Source organism: Pelobates fuscus, chromosome 8 (genome assembly GCF_036172605.1).
Source record: "Pelobates fuscus isolate aPelFus1 chromosome 8, aPelFus1.pri, whole genome shotgun sequence".
In the NCBI taxonomy this organism is placed as follows: Eukaryota; Metazoa; Chordata; class Amphibia; order Anura; family Pelobatidae; genus Pelobates; species Pelobates fuscus.
This window is the reverse complement of record NC_086324.1, coordinates 10,861,511-10,881,592: the sequence shown is the minus strand read 5'-3', so window position 1 is coordinate 10,881,592 and position 20,082 is coordinate 10,861,511.

Sequence of the window (20,082 nt, the reverse complement as noted above, 5' to 3'; positions counted from 1 at the left end):
AAAGAAGGTTCTATATTACTGACTGCGTAAACACAGCCAATTCAGGTTCGCCCATGACTTGTTTCCATGGGTGCAGAGATTAAAAATAAATTTTCATCTGCACTGGATCCAAAAATAATAATATAATCCCCTGCTAAAGCGTTTCACAGAGACCCCTTGCAATAGGTAGGTACGAACCCACTGATAAGCACATAGATAGCTTATCTGTTTCCTGTATAAAATAAACACAGAAACAAACAAATATATAAATATTTATAGCAGCTAGAATGAATTGCTTGAACACCCATGCATGCACTACAAAAAGTCAGATTCATAAACTATGCAATACAAATGTGGGCACACACCCACCAAAGCAGCTTTTTCCACCAAGGATCTACATGATTACTCTGCCTAACGTGCCAAAGGAATCCCACAAATAGATCATATTTGCATAGTTTGCTTTGGTGGGGGAATGCCTAAATTAATGATCTGATGAAGCATCGTGTTGTGAACAGTTTTATTGGAGATTAACAAGGATTACGATTTTTAGGATTACGATTTTTAAGAGACCTTTGATCCGCTGGTTTCAATAACTGATGGGTTTTATTTCCAAAAACTTAGTCATAGAACGAACACTTATGATGGTTTTAGACAGATATAAATGTAATAATTGAAATCTCAAATTCTAAAATTTTTCAGCAGAACCTACAAGCATCATGACTTTCAACACAATGGTTTATTTTAACCTCTTGCCTTAGCCAGAATAATAACGAAGGAACCTTCCAAATTGATCATCTATCACTGAAGCAATGAAGGCATTAATTCACTAAATTAATTTGTGTTACTTAAAGTTCTTTCACAGTCTGACGTTAAGCGTGATAAAATGCCCCTGGCTGGATTAAATTTTAAAATGCAGAAAATAATTTATCTTAGAAAGCAGATTACATAGCCTGCTAATTCCATAAATCCAGACAGGTATCCCACCGGGAGTCATTCCCAACACAAGCAGGTTGACAGACAGAGAGATAGCCGGGATAGCAGTGGGTACCAGAGGGTCACTGCCTATGGGTCATGGGATACAGGGAAAGTCAGGGAGTTTTGTTTTGTTTAAATGTCTCGGCTATCAAAACTATCTAATAAAACACAAAATTAGATTCTATAAAATATATAAAATAAAATAAAGTAAAATGCAATAAAATAAAGAATAAAAGTTCAGAAATTCTTCTAATGGCCAGAGATCTTTTGCAATCTATTCTGTTCTCATTGGATGTATATGTGGATAGAAGAAAGAGAGAAAAATTATAATAGTGTAGTATTTAGTATACTGGGTTAATGACAGAAAACAAAGAGCTTAAATACCCACTTAAATTTTATGGAGCTTACGTACAAGCTAAAGTAATATCAGCATGTAGCGGTATTATCCCCACTACTGGATATATGTGTAGGCAAAGTCCATCTACTGGGGCCCACAAGACTGACTCCTGCCTACACCTATATTCAATGGTGGGGATAATGCTGCTACATTCTGATATTACTGGAGCTTGTACGTAAGCTCTAAAAAATGTGAGTGGGAATTTCAGCACTTTGTTGTCTGTCATTAACCCAGTATACTAAATACTACACTATTAGTATTCCTCTCTCTCTTCTATCCACATATACACTCAATGAGGATGGGGTAGACTGCAAAAAAAACTTCTGCACTTTATTTTATTCCTTATGTTATTTTATTTTGTTGTATTTTACTTTATTCCATCTTATATATTTTATAGTATCTATTTTTTTATTCCTATTTTATCCTGTATTTAGTTTTAGCAGTTTTTTTCTAAATCTGTGCAACCTGTTGTTTGTACTGTTTGTTTGCTACTTTCTATCTATTGTTGTATCTGCACATCTTTTTACCGGTCTGTTAGACTGGCTCTTCATGCAGCATGAAAAACAAAAATATTATTTTCTGTACAATCGTGCATAAGATGTAATTGATCAGCATGCATAGGAAACGATGATGGCCCACAGATGCGAGATCACATCACCCTGTATACCGTGAAACTTTCAGGAGCTTGTTATTAGACAAGGTACATGATACAATATTATATGCTTGATTCATTTTATGATTCCAGAAATGTGTACAGGGCGCAATAGACACTGAAAATTTAATTTTACCATCGTTATTCAACACCTCCACCACACCACAGGGTCTGCGGAGTTTGTTACTTTTTTTTTTAAACTTTCTCTAGAATAATTTAGATGAATATTGTGATTCCTAGTAAGACTGAAGGTTAAACCTTCCTGGTTTCTAATTGCCACTGAAGATGGCGAGAGATGACCTGTGGAATGATCCTCCGACAGGCAGTTATCAGCACTAACGATGCAAATTTGACACGCTGGGAACAAGAAAAGGTCCTCGTAACAGCACAGCTGGGAAAACTTGCTGAATGGAGCATCTATATTTAATAAACCCATTTGTCAGGAATTATTCAGTTTCACAAACATGGTTTGTAAAGCGGTAGGAGAATCGAGCTGTCTCCGTGTGTTACCAAATTAATCACCATTCCCCACTACTCCGTGTGTACAGTCAAAGTCAGGTAAACACAGTTACAGCCTGAGAAGATGAGATGTTAAATAGGATTTTTCCTAACAAATTCTGACACACAAACAATTTGAATTTTGGTTTTAATTTGTTGACATTGAAATTAAAATTGAAGGAGTTAACTAAAATATAGGTTTTTGTGGAACAAGTAAGATCAGTACTTTATCTGACAATAAAAAGGGAAAGTAATATCAATTCCTAAATATTTCATGATCATCTTATCAAAAAATTTAATATTTTTTTACATTTTTTTCACAATATTAAAATATAATAATTTTTAAATAATATATCAAAAATATCAAAATATTTTTAAAATATTAAATCATTTTAAATGTTTATCCAAAAATCTTACATTGAAAAGTTTATCCAAATATATTAAATTGAGGACTTGTTGTATTATTGAGTAAATCTGTTTGCCCTAACGCTTATTTCTCTGCCTGTTGTCTATATGAGTGTCATTAATCTGATGCTGCAAAATAATCTGCCAAATTCATGAATATTTTAGGTGTGCCAAGTCCGTATTGAACTGTCTTCCTGCCTGGCATTGGAGAGTCCAATATGTTTGTCCACAGCCTGCTCTGTGCCAAAAGATCCATCGACTGCTGATTGCCAAGTGATGATTTAATTATTCATTTGGAGAAGGACAGTTCTGGCTGAGTTTAAAAAAAAAAAAAAAGCTTTCTAGGTATATGACTATCTGTTCATTGCAATTACAATATTCCCTGAGATGCAGAGGGATTCATTATCTAAACTCCAATTGTAACAAATTGGGTTCCAAATAGCAAAATTTAGACTCGGATAGTTGTATCTGGAAAATTCTCGAACTTCACTGGAGTCACAACTTGTGTATTTGAACCTCACTTTTACCATTCAGATTTCAGTTTGCTACAATTCAAAATGTAATGAACAACCCTGAAAGTATTAACTGTAATTATTTGTTCTTTAGTAGAAGCAAGACTTGAGTTCAAGGTTAATTAAAACAGGATTATTCACTAATTACTGGTAATTTTTTGTAATTTTAGTAAATTAAATGAGTTAGACCCCAATGGAACCCTTCCTATGGGAATATCATTTGGTGATATTGGACAACATTGGATGCCATAACCGATCCCTTCCTATGGGAATATCATTCCCATAATATCATTTGGTGATCTTGGACAACAATGGATGCCATAACCGATCCCTTCCTATGGGAACATCATTCCCATAATATCATTTGGTGATCTTGGACAACATTGGATGCCATAACCGATCCCTTCCTATGGGAACATCATTCCCATAATATCATTTGGGGATCTTGGACAACATTGGATGCCATAACCGATCCCTTCCTATGGGAACATCATTCCCGTAATATCATTTGGTGATCTTGGACAACATTGGATGCCATAACCGATCCCTTCCTATGGGAAAATCAGTTCCCATAATATCATTTGGTGATCTTGGAGAACATTGGATGCCATAACCGATCCCTTCCTATGGGAATATCATTCCCATAATATCATTTGGTGATCTTGGACAACAATGGATGCCATAACCGATCCCTTCCTATGGGAACATCATTCCCATAATATCATTTGGTGATCTTGGACAACATTGGATGCCATAACCGAACCCTTCCTATGGGAACATCATTCCCATAATATCATTTGGGGATCTTGGACAACATTGGATGCCATAACCGATCCCTTCCTATGGGAACATCATTCCCGTAATATCATTTGGTGATCTTGGAGAACATTGGATGCCATAACCGATCCCTTCCTATGGGAAAATCAGTTCCCATAATATCATTTGGTGATCTTGGAGAACATTGGATGCCATAACCGATCCCTTCCTATGGGAATATCATTCCCATAATATCATTTGGTGATCTTGGACAACATTGGATGCCATAACCGATCCCTTCCTATGGGAACATCATTCCCATAATATCATTTGGGGATCTTGGACAACATTGGATGCCATAACCGATCCCTTCCTATGGGAACATCATTCCCGTGATATCATTTGGTGATCTTGGACAACATTGGATGCCATAACCGATCCCTTCCTATGGGAACATCAGTTCCCATAATATCATTTGGTGATCTTGGACAACATTGGATGCCATAACCGATCCCTTCCTGTGGGAACATCAGTTCCCAAAATGTCATTTGGGGATCTTGGACAACATTGGATGCCATAACCGATCTCACTGTCTCGTCGGCACTGTGAACTCATAATATTGATCCATGTTTGTTCGTGATTTCTTTCCCTTTCCTGAAGCTTTTAGTTAACTCTTTCTTTTTACTGTATTCTCTTACAAACATTCTACCCAATTACTTTTTCTGTCCACTAATTCATTAAAATACTTATTTCCCAAATGTTTCACTCTAATTGATTTATTGTGATGTTCTTTGTACTCTCCTTCTAATACTATTTAAAAAAAAAAGTAAAAAATGCACATAGGGATCAAATAGAGACACCCCACGTGGATTTACGAATACAGGGAGGAGACAGAGATTTGATGTAATACTGGGGAGGCCTATTTAAAAGTAGCTTTTTGGGGAAGCATGGAGGACCCTTTGCTATTGTTGCATCAGTAGCAGCTGGAGGGACCAGTAGCAGGTCCCCTCCTTTATATTAATATTGCCACCACATGATGCCCATGGATTGTCTGAGGCTGAAAGGACCCATGACTGGCATGCAATGTGTTACACTGTAGTAGATACTGTTTCTCACCCTGGCACATAATGTGTTAAACTGTAGCAGACACTTTCTCACCCTGGCACATAATGTGTTAAACTGTAGCAGATACTGTTTCTCACCTTGGCACATAATGTGTTAATCTATAGCAGAATGCTGTTTCTCACCCTGGCACACAATGTGTTATTCTGTAGCAGATACTGTTTCTCGCCTGGAACCACAGTAAATTAAACTGTAGCAGAATGATGTTTCTCACACTGGCACACAATGGGTTACACTTTAGCAGAATGCTTTTTCTCATTCTGGCACACAATGTGTCAATCTATTGCAGAATGCTGTTTCTCACCTTGGCACACAATCAGTGGCGTACACACAACCCATGGGGCCCCGGTGCGAAAACTGATCCGTGGGCCCCCCCGCGCGCTTACTCTGTGCGGGCTGGGGCCGCAACACATGGCGGCGGGCACCGGGTCGCAGGGCTGCGACCTGTGTGACCGCGGTATGTACGCCAGTGCATGCATAAACACATACACTTAAAGGACCACTACAGACACCCAGATCACATCAGCTCAATGAAGTGGTCTGGGTGCCAGGTCTCTAGTTTTAACCCTGCAGCTGAAAACATAGCCGTTTCAGAGAAACGGCTATGTTTCACTGAGGGTTAATCCAGCCTCTAGCGGCTGTCTCATTGACAGCCGCTAGAGGATTTTCTGCGATTCTCACTGTGAAAATCACAGTGAGAAGACGCTGAACGTCCATAGGAAAGCATTGAATAATGCTTTCCTATGGGCGGTTTGAATGCGCGCGTGGCTCTTGCCACGCATGCGCATTCGGAGCTGAGAGGCGGATCGGGGCGGAGAGATTCCCAGCGCCAAGGGAGTCCGGCGCTGGAGAAAGGTAAGTGCTTAAGACACACACACTCTCATGAACAGACGCACACATTTACTGACAGACACACACTCAGTGACAGACATACATACACACTCACTAACAGATGCACACAAACATACTCAGTAACAGACACACACACTAACACACACTCTAACACACACATTAACATACACTCACACACACACTCTAAGACTAACACACACACTAACACACACTCACACTCACAAACACACACTAACATACACTCACACACACTAACATACACTCACACACACTAACATACACTCACACACACTAACATACACTCACACACACTAACACTCACAAACACACACTAACATACAAACACACACTAACATACACTCACACACACTCACACTCACAAACATACACTCACACTCACAAACACACACTAACATACACTCACACACACTCACACTCACAAACATACACTCACACTCACAAACACACACTAACATACACTCACACACACTAACACACTCACTAACACACACTCACACACACTAACATACACTCACACACACTAACATACACTCACACACACTACCATACACTCACACTCACAAACACACACTCACACTCACAAACACACACTCACACTCACAAACACTAACATACACTAACACTCACAAACACATTTTTTTTTTAAATCCCCCCAGCCTCCTTACCTGTGGGAGAGCTGAGGGGATTCCATGGGGTCCAGTGGTGCTGCTGGGCTCCTGGGGGGCCGGTCACCCGGCGGGTAGTCAGGCTGGCCGGTCCTGCGGGCGCGCAAGGGAGCACTGTCTCCTGTGTGCTTCCTCTTCAGCTCCCTCGCGCGCCGCACTGATACCGGAGCCGGAAGATGACGTCATCTTCCGGCTCCGGTATCAGTGCGGTGCGCGAGGGAGCTGAAGAGGAAGCACCTAGGAGACAGTGCTCCCTCGCGCGCCTGCAGGACCGGCCAGCCGGGTGACAGCAGGGCCAGCCTCGGGGGGCCCTGAGGTGGCCGGCTCTTGGGCCCCCCAGGAGAAGAGGCTGGCCCAGTGACATACATACCGGGGTCGCAGGGCGGCCGGGCCCCCTGGTGGGCCGGGCCCGGTCGCAGCCGCGACCCCTGCGACCCCGGTATGTACGCCACTGCACACAATGTGTTAAGCTATAGCAGAATGCTGGTTTTCACCCTGGCACACAATGTGTTAATCTATAGCAGAATGCTGTTTCTCACCCTGGCACACAATGTGTTATTCTGTAGCAGATACTGTTTCTCACCCGGAACCACAGTAAGTTAAACTGTAGCAGAATGCTGTTTCTCACCCTGGCACACAATGTGTTAAACTGTAGCAGAATGCTGTTTCTCATTCTGGCACACATTGTGTTAATCTATAGCAGAATGCTGTTTCGCACCATGGCACACATTGTGTTAATCTATAGCAGAATGTTGTTTCTCATTCTGGCACACAATGTGTTAAACTGTAGCAGAATGCTGTTTCTCACCCTGGCACACAATGTGTTAATCTATAGCAGAATGCTGTTTCTCACCCTGGCACATAATGTGCTAATCTTTAGCAGAATGCTGTTTCTCACCCTGGCACACAATGTATTAATCTATAGCAGAATGCTGTTTCTCACCCTGGCACACAATGTGTTAATCTATAGCAGAATTATGTTTCTCACCCTGGCACACAATGTGTTAATCTATAGCAGAATGCTGTTTCTCACCCTGGCACACAATGTGTTAATCTATAGCAGAATGCTGTTTCGCACCCTGGCACATAATGTGTTAAACTGTAGCAGAATGCTGTTTCTCACCCTGGCACACACTGTGTTAATCTATAGCAGAATGCTGTTTCTCACCCTGGCACACAATGTGTTAATCTATAGCAGAATGCTGTTTCTCACCATGGCACATAATGTGTTAATCTATAGCAGAATGCTGTTTCGCACCCTGGCACATAATGTGTTAATCTATAGCAGAATGCTGTTTCGCACCCTGGCACATAATGTGTTAATCTATAGCAGAATGCCGTTTCGCACCCTGGCACATAATGTGTTAATCTATAGCAGAATTATGTTTCTCACCCTGGCACACAATGTGTTAATCTATAGCAGAATGCTGTTTCTCACCCTGGCACATAATGTGCTAATCTATAGCAGAATGCTGTTTCTCACCCTGGCACACAATGTGTTAATCTATAGCAGAATGCTGTTTCTCATTCTGGCACACAATGTGTTAATCTATAGCAGAATGCTGTTTCTCATCCTGGCACACAATGTGTTAATCTATAGCAGAATGTTGTTTCTCACCCTGGCACATAATGTGTTAATCTATAGCAGAATGCTGTTTCTCACCCTGGCACACAATGTGTTAATCTATAGCAGAATGCTGTTTCTCATTCTGGCACACAATGTGTTAATCTATAGCAGAATGCTGTTTCTCACCCTGGCACACAATGTGTTAATCTATAGCAGAATGCTGTTTCTCACCCTGGCACATAATGTGCTAATCTATAGCAGAATGCTGTTTCTCACCCTGGCACACAATGTGCTAATCTATAGCAGAATGCTGTTTCTCACCCTGGCACACAATGTGTTAATCTATAGCAGAATGCCGTTTCGCACCCTGGCACATAATGTGTTAATCTATAGCAGAATGCCGTTTCGCACCCTGGCACATAATGTGTTAATCTATAGCAGAATGATGTTTCTCACCCTGGCACACAATGGGCTAATCTATAGCAGAATGCTGTTTCTCACCCTGGCACACAATGTGTTAAACTGTAGCAGAATGCTGTTTCTCATTCTGGCACACAATGTGCTAATCTATAGAAGAATGCTGTTTCTCACCCTGGCACACAATGTGTTAATCTATAGCAGAATGCCGTTTCGCACCCTGGCACATAATGTGTTAATCTATAGCAGAATGCTGTTTCGCACCCTGGCACATAATGTGTTAATCTATAGCAGAGACCGTTTCTCCATTCATTCAGAGTATTTTGGTTGCAGATAATGCACTGTAATGATTTAAATCTTGTACAATGTTACTCGCTCTTAGGGGGAGAAGTTGGTGCTGAGACGGGGGTAAGTAATGAGTAGCTCTGCTCCCATTCTGCTTTGTCTCCATTATTTAAATTTAGGAGGCATTTGAACTGAGATACTGCTGCTGCGCTTGGACTCCAGCTGCTTACAAATGATAAATGGATTGCAATCCTGGCTGTGCAGTGAAGTTGGTTGGACTAACCTAAAAGTCTGATGATATATGAATCACACTTTCCTTATAATGGATGAAATGGAGGTTTGCAACTGTGTAATGTAGAAATTACAGGCTACGCGTACAACGCGCCACCCTTTCAACTTCAGATTCTATTGCAATTTAACTTCACCCGGCTGCCTCCATAGATCGGGAAGGTGCTGTGTAAATGCTTAAGAATACAATTATTTCAGTGTAAACTGAGGCATCAATCACTGAAATGGCATTTATGGATTATGGAATTTAGAATGAAAGCTTTATTAGACGTGTTACCCAGAGGATAGAATGAATACAATATTTCCTTATTGGACAAACATCATCAACGGAGCGTTAACACTGAAATACAGGATGGCGGGTGGATTCCCTCCGTGAATAACATAACTTTTTAGTGAAGTAATTGTAGAAGGTCGGCTTGTGGGATTCACACGCTAAGGGGGCTTATTCACTTAATCTGTTATTTGTTAGGGATTGATAAAGAATGCTGCCATTTTATGCAAATATAGAAGAGGTTCCCATGTCAATTCCCCACAATTTGTCAGTTTACTGAATAAACTGTTAAGAGGAACCCTGAGCTCCCAGCGCATTGAGCATTCTTTAGTCAAATGTGATAACAGGCTAAGTCCTTCAGGACTGTAGTGGACACTGAATACACTAGCCTAGCTATCGATTTCCCTATTAAATCAGCAGCAGCTACACTGTCCCTCCTCTCACTAAGAATGCAGCTTCCGGGGGGCGGGGCCTAGCTGTCATGGAGGAAAGACGCACTTCGTGTGAGCTCCCTCAATATCTCACTTTAAGCAGCTATCAACAAGCGAATTTCACCCCAGAAGGGGATGACCCAGCAATGTTGCTCCTACCTGACTGACCAGCCATGCTTAATAGCGGTCAGCAACTCGACAGAGTCTTACTTACCTCCGCGTGGCAAGTGTGGCCTGGTGCTCACCGGGCGGGAGAGGTGGCCGATCTCCCGATCCTGGGATGCCCAGGAGCAACGACTTCCCAGCAGGAGCTCCATTACCCCCCCCCACCCCCTTCGGACTGGTGGGGGTTTTCCCAGTCCACCCCTGAGAGGCTGTCTGGAGCTAATGGACGCACAGAGCACAGCCGCCCAGGCTGACATACTCATCTGCGACTCTCCCAATATGGCAGCAGCCGCGTGTCCTCCTGGTACCAGCAAAACATGGCAGGATATTGAGTCTAAGCTGGACAGACTCTTTAATCAATTTTGGAAGCAAATAACAAGCAGGAAGCCCCAACAAGCTCCACCACAGCCCCAACAAGCTCCACCACAGCTAAGCGAAGCAGTCCCCATTAAAATCCACCAACGCAAAAGGCATCGAAGACGGGACCGGAGGCACAAACAGAAATGCAGAACCTGCCCCACAACAAGCACTCGCCTCCACCTTAAGCCACCACAATCCCGCACCGGACGTGAAGCACCACCGGGACAGATCCGACCACCCGACAAAACAAGCTTCCACCACCTCAAGCCGTGAACCCGGCACTCAGCCAGAGACTTGCCTTTGTTATTCCAGGTATCAGGGACTCCCAGGGTCTGCACCTGGTGCCCAGAAGGGATCGGATGAGCACAAGCAGTAAACAGCAGCCTGCCAAGCATGTCCCACTATAGCCGATCCTCCACACCATGCCTTTGATCACATGAACTGCTCTCTGCACATTAACTAATCGTAAAGTAGCAAGCGTTTAAACATGTCATTACTTCACCTCCTAAAGAGTTTATTGTCGTAGTTCCTTACATGCCTTTACCTTAACCGTTCATGTATTATGTTATTCACTAGTCTCATCTCATGGGGCGACTCACACTTGATTTATAACTAGTGGTGGAGCTGCTGATATAAATACACAGTTGATAACGTGCAAGCTACACCCTAAACATGACAGCCATCTTTCACAACAATGTACTGCTATATACTCATACCCTCAGTGCAACTAGCCATGATATATGCACGTTCAGCCTAGCATGCTCAAATATAACACACTTCTGTCTAAAAAAAAAAAAAAAGAATGCAGCTTCCGAATGAATCTAAAATGGATGCTGTCCAGGAGGTTGGAGGTTCTGGGAGGGAGGGTCTGCTGCTGATTGGCTGGAATGTGTCTGCTGACTGTGAGGTACAGGGTCAAAGTTTACTCAATGATGATGAATAGGGGGCGGACTGACCTCGCATATGTTCGCCATCCGTGGCGAACGCGAACAAGCTATGTTCGCCAGGAACTATTCGAAAGTGAACCGTTCGGGACATCTCTACTTCTGAACCATATCTCCAAGGCAAGCCCCCTCTTATCCATCATCCCAAGCATCCTCTAACCCTTATTGCTGTATGATACTCAACTAATAAATCATAAAAAATTTTTCCCTCTAAACCTTTAAGAGAAAAATGTATTTCACCAATCCTTTACAGGCAAGTAGCCCCTTTGTTAATCTTGCCCTAAGTTTAATAATATGGATAATCCATTATAAGGGCTGAGTACAAACGTTATTCTGTATTTGGCATCCAATTTATCTTGTGAAAATTGGGCCAGAGGGAAGATGTAACCCCGTGCCGTCTCGCAGAGAAAACAGATACTTTCAGACGTGCACTCAGTGATAAAGAGTATCACAAAGAGAGAAACTGGTATATTGAAGTATGATGGGAGATAAATGGATAAGACAGTGCATCCAGACTTTCCCTGTAATGAAGCATTGTGCTCTACGTTGCTGGAATCATTTTTACTGCATTCCAATAAAACCATCCACATAGTTTATGTGCTAAACACCAAATTGTAGAATATTGGAAATCGAAAATACAAAATTTAGACTATAATTGTCGAGATGTGGCTATAGTTAAGTTGGAAGGTTTTTCGAAATCAGCATTATTGTGCCTCGGCCTATTATCACCTTGTGTCAGGTGCAGTTTGGATTTATTGAACAGTAAGTTTAAGCAGGCACACGGTTGTAAACTGAGGATGCACGGATGGGAATCTGCCATATGTTTGACTTTTCTATATTAACTTGTATAAAGCACTGCTTTTGAAAACTCAATAAGGAAATAAATAAAAAGTAGTTAATCTGGTAAATATTTCTTTGTAAGATAAAACATATATAAGGAGTATCATTTTCTGTCTGAAATGAGAGGACTTGGTACTTGTTTTTAAGCATTTCCGTGAAAAATGAAACAAAGGAAGACGCTCTCTCGGGGCCAAGGAAGCTGATACTGTGCTGCTGTGTAACAGTTATAGCTTCACTCAAACTGAAATGTTTGAGTGAAGATAGAGAACAAATTGCCAAATTTATAGAAGGAAATAAAAAGACGCACCAGCTAGCTTGTGAAAGAAAATGTATATTTTAAATGCTAAATAGTCAAAGATGAAAGGACTTAGTTAACGTAACCCTTTAATTGGCCTAAGGGTGAGTGATGCATTGTAGAGCTGGAATAACAATAAAGGTTCCAATGCTGAGATTGAAACTTTGGATATACAGTTACAATTATGTACATAGTGCCAACATATTCACACATGATCTAAAAGCACCGGTGTTAGAGAGTCCAGGGGATCTCCATTATGTGTAGTCTAGCTGCACGATGTATGCGAATGTTTAGTACAAGGCAGTTCTTAAAACAGCAGGTGTAATACCTTATTGGAGAATGTTGTGTCAGTTGCCCTTAACAGATATAAGGTAGAGAGTAAGTGGATGTCAGAAAGGTGTATTTTGATGTTATTGTCTCTTTAAATAAATCTGTTCTTTCCCTTTACGTTCACAATTCCAATGACAATAAACAGCCTATTTAAAACTGCCATGTCAGTGAACCTGTGCACTCTTAATGAGCTGACACCAGCCTGTTAGGCTCTGCCTTGCATGTTTCTACTAACCTATTTTTCAGATTTCAGAATCTCCAGTTCAACTGAGAACCCATTTTCCACTTACCTCACTGGGAATTCCTTCAGAATCTCCAATTTGGTTCCTTATAATCACCTTGTTTCCTGCATTTCTCCATTAAACTTCAAATGTTTCCAACTCTCCTGCTGAAAGCTAAATGAACTCTCTTATTTGCACTCAGCTACAGCCGGCCAGTGCTGCAGCCTGTATATTAGTTTTTTTTCCATATTGGGAAATGCTTTCTGTACGAATCACTGACTTGTCTCAAGACTTGGGTAAATCCCCATTTTCTGTTACTTTCTTAAGTTTGAACCATCTGCCATAAACTTTGTTTGTTTTCCTTCCCGTAACTGGCTAATTCATTTACAAGGTTAAGCAACCTATATTATTTAACAAGGATTAAAGGCTTCTTTACATTGTTCAAAATCAGGTTCTAATTCATATTTATTTTATCTCATTTTTGCCAGTAAAGGCCTCTGCAGTTTGATCTATTTGACTGTTTTCCTACTCGATATGTAAGGGACAGGAGTGTAATGGAACTCCAGCTACCCAACCTCCCAGGCAAGTCCTTCCTTACTGGATGTAGGGCTGAGGAAGGGAGCCTGTACAAACTGTACTACAATTAGCAGGATTATTTACTAAAATTAGAATTCAAAATGGTTTCAAAGCGATTTATTTAGAAATGTGAAATTCATTTAGTGAGTACTGTAGGTATAAAGTCTTTAGCCCGCTATACTTCTCTAAAATGGATACAATAGTAAATAACCTTTAGACCAAATCTCAGCTAGAAAAAGCCGATTTATAGTTTTTGTTTTATAATTGATATTAAAAGGGAGTGAATATGTTGCAGTTGCAGAGATATACAACTCGATTTTTACTTTTTGGTGTTTCACTTCTCTACAGGTACCAGTTTAGAGAAGAAAAAAATCCCATATTGAAGTTTAAACCATTTAAAGACTCAAACATAAAAGCAGACCTAACACTTTATTTGGTATTTTATTTGTTTTGCCCGAATAGAAAGTCAAGGGGAACACTTGTGATTTCCGAATAATGCCTTCTTGTTATATGGAAGTTTTCTTCTAGCCGAGAATGGTGGCCTTTCATACTCTATAGTCTGCGAGATTGAAAAGGCTTTTTTATTATTATTATTATTATTATTATTATTATTATATTATTTATTATTATTATTATTATTATTATTATTATTATTATTATATTATGTATTATTATTATTATATTATTATTATTATTATTATTATTATTATTATTATTTATTGATCTTCAATACATTGGTATGGCTTCTCTTGTTAAGGCAACATAAACCCAGTACAGTCACAAAGTGTCTATAATCGTATCTATTCATTCGATTTACTCTGACTTAAAACCTCCCTTGTTCTCTTTCAGATTTAAAAAGTTTCTTCATGGTCCTCAAATCTAAACCTCAGTCATGGCAACCGGTTTGCAGGATTCTTTTTAAGCCCTCTCCTTGTTTTCAATAATGACCAATCAGCAAAAGGGTTAAATTTTGTTGGAATTATGGTGTAAGAGAAGGAATTCTCCCCCAATGAGCAACTTGGAAGATTGTGATGTTTCAGAGCGGAAAAAGCACTTCCAGATAAACAAGGTGATATTATACATAAAGACGTGATATTTTGTAACTACTGCAGGCTAATAATGGACAGATATAATAAAAAAATATATATGATATAGATATGGGTGGAACAATCTACCCTGGATGAGTGGAAAAAATGGTTAATTCAATCGAGTTTCAAAATATAAGAATATGATAAGAAGAAGTCCTCAACTGGTAAATGAGCTCCCCATTAGAGCTCTGGAATAGTAAAACCTTGTATAAGGGGAATTAACCCTAAACGTACCAGGAGATCTTCTATTTAAAAAGGGGAAACAGCAAATAAAAAGAAAAAATGAAATAAACTTATTTTAAATTCATGTATTGAATACAAGCTGGAGCAATTGGATATAACAGTGTATAATAATTCCAGCAACAATGTGTTTATGCGTTCAGCTGGACTGGGATACTGTCTGTTATACTGAATCTGTGTAATAGCGAACAAACACCTAAATATGATCTACAGGGAGTGCAGAATTATTAGGCAAGTTGTATTTTTGAGGATTAATTTTATTATTGAACAACAACCATGTTCTCAATGAACCCAAAAAACTCATTAATATCAAAGCAGAATATTTTTGGAAGTAGTTTTTAGTTTGTTTTTAGTTTTAGCTATTTTAGGGGGATATCTGTGTGTGCAGGTGACTATTACTGTGCATAATTATTAGGCAACTTAACAAAAAACAAATATATACCATTTCAATTATTTATTTTTACCAGTGAAACCAATATAACATCTCAACATTCACAAATATACATTTCTGACATTCAAAAACAAAACAAAAACAAATCAGTGACCAATATAGCCACCTTTCTTTGCAAGGACATTCAAAAGCCTGCCATCCATGGATTCTCTCAGTGTTTTGATCTGTTCACCATCAACATTGCGTGCAGAAGCAACCACAGCCTCCCAGACACTGTTCAGAGAGGTGTACTGTTTTCCCTCCTTGTAAATCTCACATTTGATGATGGACCACAGGTTCTCAATGGGGTTCAGATCAGGTGAACAAGGAGGCCATATCATTAGATTTTCTTCTTTTATACCCTTTCTTGCCAGCCACGCTGTGGAGTACTTGGACGCGTGTGATGGAGCATTGTCCTGCATGAAAATCATGTTTTTCTTGAAGGATGCAGACTTCTTCCTGTACCACTGCTTGAAGAAGGTGTCTTCCAGAAACTGGCAGTAGGACTGGGAGTTGAGCTTGACTCCATCCTCAACCCGAAAAGGCCCCACAAGCTCATCTTTGATGATACGAGCCCAAACCAGTACTCCACCTCCACCTTGCTGGCATCTAAGTCGGACTGGAGCTCTCTGCCCTTTACCAATCCATCCATCTGGCCCATCAAGACTCACTCTCATTTCATCAGTCCATAAAACCTTAGAAAAATCAGTCTTGAGATATTTCTTGGCCCAGTCTTGACGTTTCAGCTTGTGTGTCTTGTTCAGTGGTGGTCGTCTTTCAGCCTTTCTTACCTTGGCCATGTCTCTGAGTATTGCACACCATGTGCTTTTGGGCACTCCAGTGATGTTGCAGCTCTGAAATATGGCCAAACTGGTGGCAAGTGGCATCTTGGCAGCTGCACGCTTGACTTTTCTCAGTTCATGGGCAGTTATCTTGCGCCTTGGTTTTTCCACACGCTTCTTGCGACCCTGTTGACTATTTTGAATGAACCGCTTGATTGTTCGATGATCACGCTTCAGAAGCTTTGCAATTTTAAGAGTGCTGCATCCCTCTGCAAGATATCTCACTATTTTTGACTTTTCTGAGCCTGTCAAGTCCTTCTTTTGACCCATTTTGCCAAAGGAAAGGAAGTTGCCTAATAATTATGCACACCTGATATAGGGTGTTGATGTCATTAGACCACACCCCTTCTCATTACAGAGATGCACATCACCTAATATGCTTAATTGGTAGTAGGCTTTCGAGCCTATACAGCTTGGAGTAAGACAACATGCATAAAGAGGATGATGTGGTCAAAATACTCATTTGCCTAATAATTCTGCACTCCCTGTATTGATTAGCTGTGTTAACTCCTGCTCAGACACTAAATAGCTTGTAAGAATCTGTAATGATAGAGGTAAGTAACCCCTAGTGTTTAAGCTTCAAAATCAATCCGTTGTTTTCAGTAAAAAACTTTAAAATTTATTTTCACAACATCATCAATGGTAAAAATATCAAAAACGTAGTACATAGTATATCTGGAAAGTATACATAAAAAAAAGTCTATGGGTATAGTTACAGAGTCCTTTAGGATAGGCAAATTCCAAATGGAGTGGTTCCTCGCTGAGCCTCTGGCCGGTCAAGAGGTAACGGTGGGAAAAAAAAACGGGAAGATAGGTTTAAAAATCTTCTCGTGCGTCTCACTCTATGTTGGTCTGCTTTCTCCTGGATCTCTGTACAGTTGCGGCTGGTGCCGAAAATGCCTTACGCGTTTCGTGACTGATGTCACTTCATCAGAGGCTTGTAGTCTTAAGAGAGCAGTCAATGTTCTTATATACCATCCATTTATTGGAATATCTTGTGCAGCTTTGAACTCTCTAGAATCAATGAATCACTTTATCTGTGATCCTTTCACTGTTTGGGATAACAGAAAATTAACCTTAATGAATGAGTTAAGACAAAAAAGGGGGGAAGCAAAAAATGTTATATACTGCAATACATAAAAACATACATGTCTATAGTGTGGAAAGTTAATCCATACGTGAATGTATGGCTGGGGAACGGTTTATGGTACAAGACCACACCGTTTCAAATCGGAATGTGCCTAAATAGAGCATATAAACTTTCGAGCGTAAATAATTACACTGGCTCTATGAGGATAATAATTATCATTCAGGAGTGGAGTCTGCATGCATACATAAACGATACTATTTAATAGTCGAGTAAACTTCCTCCAAATTGTAAACGGATGCAGATAATTTAGGGGAGGAATTTTCCAGTGTGATTACAAGTTGTGTCAAGGTAATAACAAAATATTGAATTACTGTTAATTTGCTTATCTAGATAGGACTAGTCTTAATCTAGAAAGAGGTGTCTCTGACTACCAGTTTCTCCTACTTTGGACTGGAAACATTCATACATGCTATCTACAGAAACAATGGTGATAAGACATAACAATAGATAACAGATCAACACTTAGAGAGGATAAACTATTCTGGGGATAGACTACAGAAAGAAGGAATATAGTAGATCTATAACTTTAAAGTCCCGCTGAAATGCATCAAATCAACTGAATAATTTCAAATGGACATAGAAATGGGAGTAAATTCAAAAATAAAAATAAAGATACAAATAGGTGGAATAACCTCACCCTACAAACACACTGAATATATCTGTGGAAAAGATGGAAGCAATATATAATAAATGAAATAGATGAAAATGATATATGGCGAAAAACTGGAAATAGGACAACTTTAAAAGTGAAATTACAAATCTATATCAATAAAGATAAAAATAAATAAAAAAATAATAATAAAAAAAAAAAAACATTTTCATGTTTATGTTTACGTCTATTTCTATTTCTACTTCTATTTCTATTTCTATTTCTATTTTTCCTTATTTTCATTTTATTGTTATTTTTATTTTTATTTTTATTTATTTTTTATATTTTATTTTTTATTTTTATATTTATATTTATTTTTATTTTTATTTTTATTTTCATTTTTATTTTTATTTTTATTTTTATTTTTATTTCTATTTGTATTCTTATTTTTATTTTTATTTTTATTTGTATCTCTATTTTTATTTTTTATTTTTATCTTTATTTTTATTTTTATTTTTATTTTCATTTTTATTTTTATTTATATTTTTTTTTTTTTTTATTATTTTTTATTTATTTTTATCTTTATTGATATAGATTTGTAATTTCACTTTTAAAGTTGTCCTATTTCCAGTTTTTCGCCATATATCATTTTCATCTATTTCATTTATTATATATTGCTTCCATCTTTTCCACAGATATATTCAGTGTGTTTGTAGGGTGAGGTTATTCCACCTATTTGTATCTTTATTTTTATTTTTGAATTTACTCCCATTTCTATGTCCATTTGAAATTATTCAGTTGATTTGATGCATTTCAGCGGGACTTTAAAGTTATAGATCTACTATATTCCTTCTTTCTGTAGTCTATCCCCAGAATAGTTTATCCTCTCTAAGTGTTGATCTGTTATCTATTGTTATGTCTTATCACCATTGTTTCTGTACGATAGCATGTATGAATGTTTCCAGTCCAAAGTAGGAGAAACTGGTAGTCAGAGACACCTCTTTCTAGATTAAGACTAGTCCTATCTAGATAAGCAAATTAACAGTAATTCAATATTTTGTTATTACCTTGACACAACTTGTAATCACACTGGAAAATTCCTCCCCTAAATTATCTGCATCCGTTTACAATTTGGAGGAAGTTTACTCGACTATTAAATAGTATCGTTTATGTATGCATGCAGACTCCACTCCTGAATGATAATTATTATCCTCATAGAGCCAGTGTAATTATTTACGCTCGAAAGTTTATATGCTCTATTTAGGCACATTCCGATTTGAAACGGTGTGGTCTTGTACCATAAACCGTTCCCCAGCCATACATTCACGTATGGATTAACTTTCCACACTATAGACATGTATGTTTTTATGTATTGCAGTATATAACATTTTTTGCTTCCCCCCTTTTTTGTCTTAACTCATTCATTAAGGTTAATTTTCTGTTATCCCAAACAGTGAAAGGATCACAGATAAAGTGATTCATTGATTCTAGAGAGTTCAAAGCTGCACAAGATATTCCAATAAATGGATGGTATATAAGAACATTGACTGCTCTCTTAAGACTACAAGCCTCTGATGAAGTGACATCAGTCACGAAACGCGTAAGGCATTTTCGGCACCAGCCGCAACTGTACAGAGATCCAGGAGAAAGCAGACCAACATAGAGTGAGACGCACGAGAAGATTTTTAAACCTATCTTCCCGTTTTTTTTTCCCACCGTTACCTCTTGACCGTCCAGAGGCTCAGCGAGGAACCACTCCATTTGGAATTTGCCTATCCCAAAAGGACTCTGTAACTATACCCATAGACTTTTTTTATGTATACTTTCCAGATATACTATGTACTACGTTTTTGATATTTTTACCATTGATGATGTTGTGAAAATAAATTTTAAAGTTTTTTACTGAAAACAATGGATTG